The sequence below is a fragment of the Cyanistes caeruleus genome, chromosome 18 (assembly GCF_971803275.1).
Source record: "Cyanistes caeruleus chromosome 18, bCyaCae1.hap1.1, whole genome shotgun sequence".
NCBI classification, from domain to species: domain Eukaryota; kingdom Metazoa; phylum Chordata; class Aves; order Passeriformes; family Paridae; genus Cyanistes; species Cyanistes caeruleus.
In genome coordinates, this window is record NC_141718.1 from 10,739,275 (window position 1) to 10,748,351 (window position 9,077).

A 9,077-nucleotide genomic window follows, 5' to 3' on the forward strand; every position below is an offset into this window, starting at 1 on the left:
CCCGGGCCGGCGGCGGCGCGCGCGCGGCGCTCCCTGCACGGCGCGAGGGGCTCGCGCGGCGCGGGGGGGGCGAGACAAAAGGCTCGGGCGGCCGAGGCGCGCGCGCGGCCGCGCGAGCCCCGCCCGGGCCCCGCCGCCACGAGGCGCTGCGGCCGCGGGGCCGCCGCGGGAAGGGGCGTGCGCGGCGCGGCGGCAGCAGCCGGGAGGGACGGGGGTCCGGCGGCGGCTCCGGGCTGCCGGCTCCGTCCGTCCCTGTGTGTTTGGAGCGGAGGAAAGATGGCAGCGGCTGCACTTCCTCTTGCACTTTCACCCCTGGGGGGAGGAGAAGGAGGGGGCGATACCACCCCCCCTACAAAAATCCAGCGGGGGCCCCCCGGCTCCTGCTCCCCGACCAAGCGCCGCCGCCGCCGGCCCCGGTCCGGGCCCCGCCCGCTTCGACGCACCCTCACCACCGGCGCCGCAAACTTTCCTCTCTTCTTTGGACGAGAAGACCCCCACCCTATTCACAGAGACCCCCCCTCCAGCCACTCGGGCTCCCCCCTGCCCCCCCGCTTCCTGCCCCCCTCCCTCCCCGCATCCGCCAATGCAAGAGCAGCCAGAGCCAGCAGGCCGGCCCCCACCCCGCCCGCCCGCGGGGGCTGGGGGCTGCAGTCTCCCCCTTCCCCAGCACCGATCCTCCAATGCCGAGCCGGCAGTGAGGCCCCCGCCCGCGGCTCACGGGGGTGGTGGGGCTGCGCTCGCCCCCTCCCCCAAATATCCGGGCTGCAGCTCGCCCCCCAGGCCCCCTCCCGCTGGAGAGAGGAGGAGGGGCCGGCGGGGGGGCTGCAGGCAACCTTCCCCCCTCCCCAGGCGCGAATCGTCCAATGCAAACCCTCCCGGAGCTGCAGAGGCGCAGAGCGGCCCCCACCTCCTCGGCTCGCCTGAGGAGAGCCGATCCCAGAGGGGCCAGGGGCTGCAGCGCAGACCGGCCTCCCCCCGGTCTTTCATTGCATTTCTCACCCCCACCCCCCGTACACGATCAACTCTCAGCCTCGCTAGAAGAGCGAGGCGCCGGCATTGTGGGGGAGGGAAGGGGTACAGCGGGAATTCTTCCAGTACGAAAATGCCCTCCCCTCGAGAGCGGTTGGGAGGAACGGTACCCGCGGGCCGGGGGCTGCGGGAGGCACGGGCACCTCACAGCCCCGAGCGCGTCCATGTTGGGGACAGTGCTGCCCGCGGAGCCCCTCCCGCGCAGCCGGGGTTCCCACGGCGCCCGGAGCGCCCCACGCCCCAGCGCGGCGAGGCTCCCGCTCCCTCAAGTTACCTTCCCCGGGCCCAGGTAAACGCTCCAAAATGCACTGCCGAATTCACTGCGTGGGGTTGCCTGGACTGTCCTAGTGCTGAATCTTCCCTGTGTGCTCGAGGTCTTTCTATGAAGAGCTGCTATTTCAACATCATCATTATCATTACTCATTTGCAGCTGAAATCTGCTTTCTGTCTCAGACAAAAATTGTTCTCTACTTTTGAAGAAGCATCTCCCCTATACATATCACACACACACACATATTCTCCAAACAGACTTTGTTTTGTTAAAGACAACGCTTGGAAAAAACTGTTCAAGGACGCTTTTTTGCATTTGTAACATCAAGCCTAATTAAGAATGCTTGGACTACCTATTCACGATCTAATATCGTCACTTAAACTATTCTGTGGAAAATACTGAACTTGGCACATGTGAGGGCATCACAAACTACAGAGCTTTCCAAAAGCTCAAACCCAGCACTTGAATTAAATAGTGGTGGAACTGAAAAAGCATTCTGGGTACTGATGTGCAAATGAGCGCACCAAGCTTCTAACTTCCAAAATACTACATTAGCACTTAAGGCCACACAGTGCCCTCAGCCTGTACACCAGATTTCTCCTGTTTTTGATAGGAACTGTTTGTCTCTACTGCAGTCAGAATATTACCAGTAACTTTTTATTACTGCACTATGTGTGCACACATCCTGATGTGAACATTTACTTGAGAAGTTCGAGGTGGAGTGATAGCAATGCTGACAAACCCAGCTTAAATCACCCTATTATATAGATAACACAGTGCTCGTATTCTCTTAAGTCTGTGTGCCACAGACACACAAGTTGTACTTGCTACAGTGAGGAAAATGATTATGTTTAACTCACTAGCCAGGCTGCAAGCACACACACACAGAGCAGTTAAAGAATCTGGAATTTGCTTATCTTTCCTAGTGGCTTTGGACAGTTGCGTGCCTTTCCCCCAGTGGTTTATTAATTTGCTTTCTTTTAGCCCCCAGCCTCCTGACATGGTTCCTGCTTCCTATTTCAGTTCCCTCCTCGCCTGTTCTTTGTCTCTCCTCTAGGCAGGGGGAGGGGGGTCCTGCCTCTCTCACAGCACTTTCCTCAGAACTTTCTCCAGTTGCCACGGAATGTTCTGGTTTCAACTTCCAGCCCTCCTGTTTAAAAGGCATCATCCAACACACCCTGCCTGCTTCTCTGGGTAAAAGCTAAAAAAACCCCAAAGCATGGCTGTTTCTTGGCAAATGACCACATTCACTCTTGCCACGAGGATGCCAGATCAGCACACTGGGAGCTCCCACTCCGAGTAGCTGCTGGATGCTGGCTCCAGATGACCGCCAGCACCTTGCACTCCCGGGTAATCACAAGGACACAGACACAGCCCTTTGCCTTGGCTCCTCAGCACTCTGCCACGGCAGTGGCTGCAGCTCTCCTCTTGGTACAGTTTTTCTGCTCTGTCTCTCTACACTGTGTGGCTTGCCACACCCTATAGCTCCACCATCACATTTAAAGGACTGCTGCTTAGAACGTTTTCTGGTCCCAAACTTACCCTGTCTCAGAATATGAGACTATCAAAGTAGCCACTCCACTAGCATTTGTTATAGCATTGCCAAATCTCTTTTGAAAATGAACAGGTACTAAACACACTGCGCAAAAATTTGGCTCATCAGTATTAACAGACTTGTAAAGTGAAGTTCCCTAAATTCAATGTAATGACTAAATGGCATTTCTCCATAACTGTGTAAGCAGACAGGAATGACTACCTTTGACTCAATTACCATCACAACTAGCAAGTTACTTTTTGAAGACAAAGTTCCAGATAATGTGAAAGAAAGTTTTAAATTTCAATTTTAAAATTTACGTTTTCTGTATCAAATATTTCCTCTCCTTTTCAGATTAATCCTAATCTGTTTTCTTTGATGTCTTCTGCACTGGAATGTGCCGAACTTCTTTTGAATCCATCCCTCTTTTAAATAAAGGCATTTTCCTCAGCTACTTTATTCAGCTTCTCACTATTTCCTGTCTCACTTCTGCTCAAGGGAATTCCTGAGGTGTCCCTAAATGTTTTGCAGCTGCCTGGTGCCTGCTGAAGCACTTTGATTGGTATTTCAATAGTATTAATAATCCTCCTTTTCTCCAAACATGTGTGTACCATTTGGGACTCCACATTGTACATTGCTCGCTTCACTGCAGATCAATTGCTACTGGCCTTACTCAGAAGTGCAGACCTTAAATTGGTGTGCAAATATAGGAGGTAACAAAAGACGGTTACAGTAGAATCTGTTCAAACATATTTGGGTATATGTTAATTAGAGTTGAGTCATACCTATTTGTTCAACACTTACAACTCGTGAATCTGTGTAGATCTTGAGGCTACTGAAACTTTTCAGAATAGTCCCATTATTATACTCTTTAAGAAGGTTAGTCACTATTTCACATGGATTATAATATTAGCAGAGACATTTGTGCATAGCACTTGTGCCAGCTAATCAGTCATATGAACCATTTCCTTTGTATGTGTGTTCCACAGAAATACACAACACTGCACAGTTTATGGCACACTTGCAATTTCAGTGAGTAGCTGTCAGTTTTTCTGAGCTTTCACTGGTATTTTAATTAACTGCTACTGATATAACAAGCAATTAATTCATCATTCATTACTTATTAGGTTGATTATTACTTAAATTTAGTGTTAAAGCTTGCTCAGTTTATTATTGGGAATCATCCCATGAGAATGCCAACCCTAGCAGCAAGGATTCTCAGTCTTGGAGACAGCAGAGTTTCCTCTGTAACCCATATGTAGGTTTAATGATTTGTCAGCTTTCTCCTCTAGAAGCAGATGAAAAGTCTTTAAAAATACCCAGCACCCTCACAAAACCAAAAGCAATAGGAAGGTATATGATACTGTGGAAAGTACACAGAAAGACTTACTTTAAAAAGAGAAAACACTGTTTGTTTTTCCTCTTTTTGATCACTCTCCTCACTGCACTCATGCTGTGTACTCTGTGTGTTGCATGGCAGCCCACGACAAAGTGTGGGGAGCTGATGCTAAACTATACAACTTTTAGTTGTTATACTAATTTTACACAATCTTGGAAGCCAACCTTTGATACTTAATCTCCCTTTTGTTCCCCTCATTTCTTCAGTCTTCCCAGTTTAACTTATTCTAGACTGCCTGGAACCAAAGCAACCTGACCCATTCAAAACAATATTGCCACATTAGGGATCTGTGCAACATGGAAATACAACCTAGGATTCCATTTCGTTGACTCCCAGTGAATTAGGCATTCATGCCTACCTAAACAAACCTGACAGACAACTTTTTTTTCTAAAACATACATTACAATACAATCCTAAATATGCAATGCAAGCAACAAAGGTTTGGTATTTACAGGTTAACAGCTAAACTACTGTGCTGTCCCCAGGAAAACTCCTCCCTAGATAACAAGTAAACTGGCATAAAGAGCAGTTAATCCTAGAAGACAACTAGGAACGGCTACATCTGTACATTTTACGACATTTGAAAGAGATACAACTTTGTCTATTGGCTCAAGAGTTAATTAAGCTGTGAATTGCATCAACTCTCAGGGTCACTTCACCTCAGGCAATCAGTATTATGCTTCCATTGAAGATTCAGCACTATGGATTTAAAAAATCTTACCTTTTGATAGAGGGTTTTCAAAATCTCTTTCCTCCAAACAGGCATGAAGCTGGCCCTTACTCAACTCATTATAGCTCATTATAGTTTGTCTCTTCTTCAGCATGACCAGTTTTTCCCTGAAATACAATAAGAGGGTTAATTACCAGCCAGTTCTCAAATCAAAGTGCAATTCATAGGGTAAATTTGCAAAACTGTAAAAATTTAAAAAAACCCCACAAACAAAACCAAACAAAAACCCACAGAAAAAACACCTTAAAAGCAACCAATTGTCTATATGCTTTAAGCTGCAGCTATCCTTTTTTTTCATGGGGAAACTCTGGCAGGTTGGTTACAGTCCCATACTCATAATTCTTAAAATCCTAAGTACTCAGATCACTGTTACCATTTGACACAGATTATTTTTCACTGGGCTGGTGATCATTTCTGAGAGGATATGAAATTTCAAGATCCTTGCTTCACTTGAAATCATGATTTCATTTCCTCCCTGTCACCCCCTCACTTTCTGAAATGCTGCAGAAATCCCACCACTAATCTAGAAAAGCAAGCCCACAAACACACAGCATCAGCTGGTTGCCAGTATAGTCTGGCATGAGGTGAATTACCAAAACCACAAGTGCTGTACTACCAGAGTGGTTCTTAAGCTGAAATTACCTTCTCAGTGCACTGTGAATAAACTTGATATCCTCAAGTATTTGAGTTATTTATTAGAATATAAAAGAGGGGGGGAAAAAACCTCAAACCTGACTAGGTGAGCATGCACAGCTTATTTTTAACAAGGTACTTCATGTGATTTTAATGAAGCATACATGAGTTATCACAATTAATTTCATACTCAAAGTATTTACCATGTATTGTACAATGATAAATTTTACATAGTTATCCAAAAGACTTGCAAGCCTCTTCTCAATATACTTTGTTTGCATCTCATCATCTCACATAAGTAAAACTCTTACTCAAGCTGAAACACTAATTGCTTTAGAAAGAATTTCAGAATTTGCTCCATAATTAAATAGCTCATTTAAAATTGGTAGTTTGACATGAAACCTAACTGCATTAGCTCCTAGGCTCTTCTATGGAAGTGAGCTACAGTTACCATACTTGCAGGGCAATGCTATGGAAACATGAAAGTTTCAATCATTCTGTGGCAACTGCACATTCCTGTTGTGCAAAAAAAACCAAAACAAAACTGAGGCACAAGTAAAGGAAAAGACTTGCTCAAAATCAGAGTTGGCAAGACAGGAGTGTGTAGAAGATGAATTTCCTAAATCCATTTTTCTACAGCCCTGCACTGTTCAGATCTCACTGATGAGGTATGTGCCATTTCAGTCACATTCCTGTTGTAGCTTGGAGAAACAAACACTCCTGTTTTTTTCCCTGTCACCGATTCTGTACTGTGTCATATTCCTTAAGTGTTTGATGAGACAGCCGTTGCATCAGATGCAGTCTTTGTCTACTTGCTGAATATGCTTTAGTACATTGTTTTCCTTATTAAGAATATTATTAGAGAAGTGTTGAAGTTATATACTTCCAGTTTATCAGTCATTCACACGACTACATAATCATTTGTAGGTTTTACTCCAGATCTGAACCTTCATTCTGTGTCATCTGATTTTACAGGCAATTGGTCCCAGGAGAGATTGACTGTTGTGCAAGTAACAGCCTTGGGAAGTATTCCCCCTGTTGCACTTCATCTAGATTCCCTAAATGGAATGATTGCAATTTAAAAAACACACATACACGTTTTAATAAAAAAGATGGCAATTCACATACACCATCTTCCATCAGTACCCACTATAAAGCTCAATTAACCTTTTGAGCAGTTCTCAGTCTCTCACATCTCCTTTCATTTTCTCTCCAGTTTTTCTGGGGGCTTTTTTTCTCCTGACACTGTATCAAATTTTCTATTAATATTTTCCTTGATTTTTTCGTTCTCTGACTGACTTTTATTCTTTTTTCTTTAATAAGGTTTTATCATTTGCGCTCTATTTTCTAGTTTTGACTGCAGTCATCAGGGGACATTCCCAGTCACCCACCCTTCAGTCATTTTTCCAGCTGTTGCACCATTATTTCCTATGGTCAGAACCACCCTGTTCTCTAAGCACCATATTGCATAAAACACCTTTATATTAAAAAATTCACAGCAGTACTCACAATAAATAAAAGTAATATTACTCTGTTCACAACCTGGAAACAATCTCTGTTGAACAAACCTTTCTGGAGCTTAAAGGAAGTACTGTTATAAACTAAGATAAACTACTTTAAATATCATAACCAATTAGAAAGTGTTAATTTGGCTACCAAAAATCAAACTAATGACCTTTATTCATTAAATTCTTTCTCTCTTCAGGTAATTAAGGACAATACTTGACACTGAAAGAAGTTTTTATGTGCCTAAATTCCTTATAGCCTTTGCTTGATTAACTTTCTGAGAAGAAAAGAATTTAAGAACTAACTGAGCAGCTGTATGTTAAGAACACTATGGAAACATAAACCAGGAACACAAAAACCAGCCAGTAACTAAATTTTCACACCATGTGTTTTTTGACATCTTTGTTCATTCAGCCCCCACTTTGAAAAATGTTTTTACTTTAGACTATGAGATTTGGAGTGAGTTTGTAACAACTAGCAGCAAGTTGTGAAGTTAACCATGATGTACTGCACAGAAGAGGGGAGGTCTTAAACCCTGATTCAGAATCTGTATTTTTCTCAATATTTTTCCTTTTACTAAAAAGAACCACAAATCTGGACTGATTGTGTGGCTGAATTCAACTGAGGCATAAACAAATCCAACTCCATCCGAAGTAAGTAGGAAAAAATTTATACCAGGGTCAAATCTCTGTCCCATGTTGGAAAAGGATGTTGTTCACAAGGAATAATTAGAAAACTATGAACAAATATATAGTGGGTAGGTGCATTTATATTTACCCTAGCTTAGCTGAACCAACATTACCAGGAATAGTAATTCAATTTTATTGGAGATTCTATGTTAGTAAGCTCTCTATAAGCTTATATTAATGACAGTTCCTACTATAAATATATTTATGACAATAAAGGCTGCTCTTTTGATTAAATGGAGACAAAAAGGGAAATGTAGTGGCAGAGACCACAAATAGCAGTCTGGTTCCCGTTGCACTAGCACTCTTTTTTTTCTTTTTCACTGTAAGTTAAAGAAGATTTAATGATTCCACAACAATTCTATCACCAAACTGTTGTAAGGTTAAGTTTTGTCAATTGTAACATGCTCAAAATTCTGTCTGAAGACGGGGCAGGTGTGTCTCTAAGTGCTCACATTATAGGCAAGGAGAGGGTAATTTTGGCTTTTTTTTTTTTCTTTTTAAAGTTAAGTTTTACCTTCAGATACACCCTATAAAAACAGACTTTGCAATAAATTGAGGTAGAAGAGCCTTTTTGGAAAGGTTTCTATAAATATTCGAATTCAGACAAAATATGACACAGAAACAAACTTGGAAACCAAAATCCTGAACACTGATTAAATTGTATTTCCTTGTAAATAAAAATACTTCATAAAAATACTTCTAATTTGAAATCAAATTGTTTGGCTTCTTGTGGAACAGCCAAACGCTGGAAATACTTGGCATTTTAAAGTTTGAAGGGGCCTTTAAAAAAAAAAAAAAAAAAAAAAATCCTTTCTCTGTTTAATTAGCCTGCATTCAGTGCAGTTACAGATGTCCCTGGGGCAAAGTGGTACGGCCAGGGCTCAGCTGAAGGGAGCCGTGAGAAAGCTCCAGCATGAAGTCCCGGTTTGACAAAGCACCAGCTCGGGAAGGCTCCGCCGCGGGCAGTGCGGCAGCGCCGCCCGGTCCGGTAGCGCTGCGGTACAAGGAGTGCCACAAATACACACCTGGCGAGGAGCGGAGCGGGCTGCGGGAAGGACCGCGGAGAGGCCGGTCCGGTTTAACCCCAGCGAAGGGCACACGCCAGCTCCCCTGGCGAGCAGCGGGACCCCCGGCTCCCCTCACACCTGCGGGGCAGCTGCCTCAGCGCGCAGCTCCCCCCGCACCGTCCTCTCTCACAGCCGAGCACCCATCGCCTCACGCCGGCTTCTCTCGGCGCCGCAGCCCGGCTGCCCCTCACGACCGAGCGCCTCAGCTGTGCCAGCACC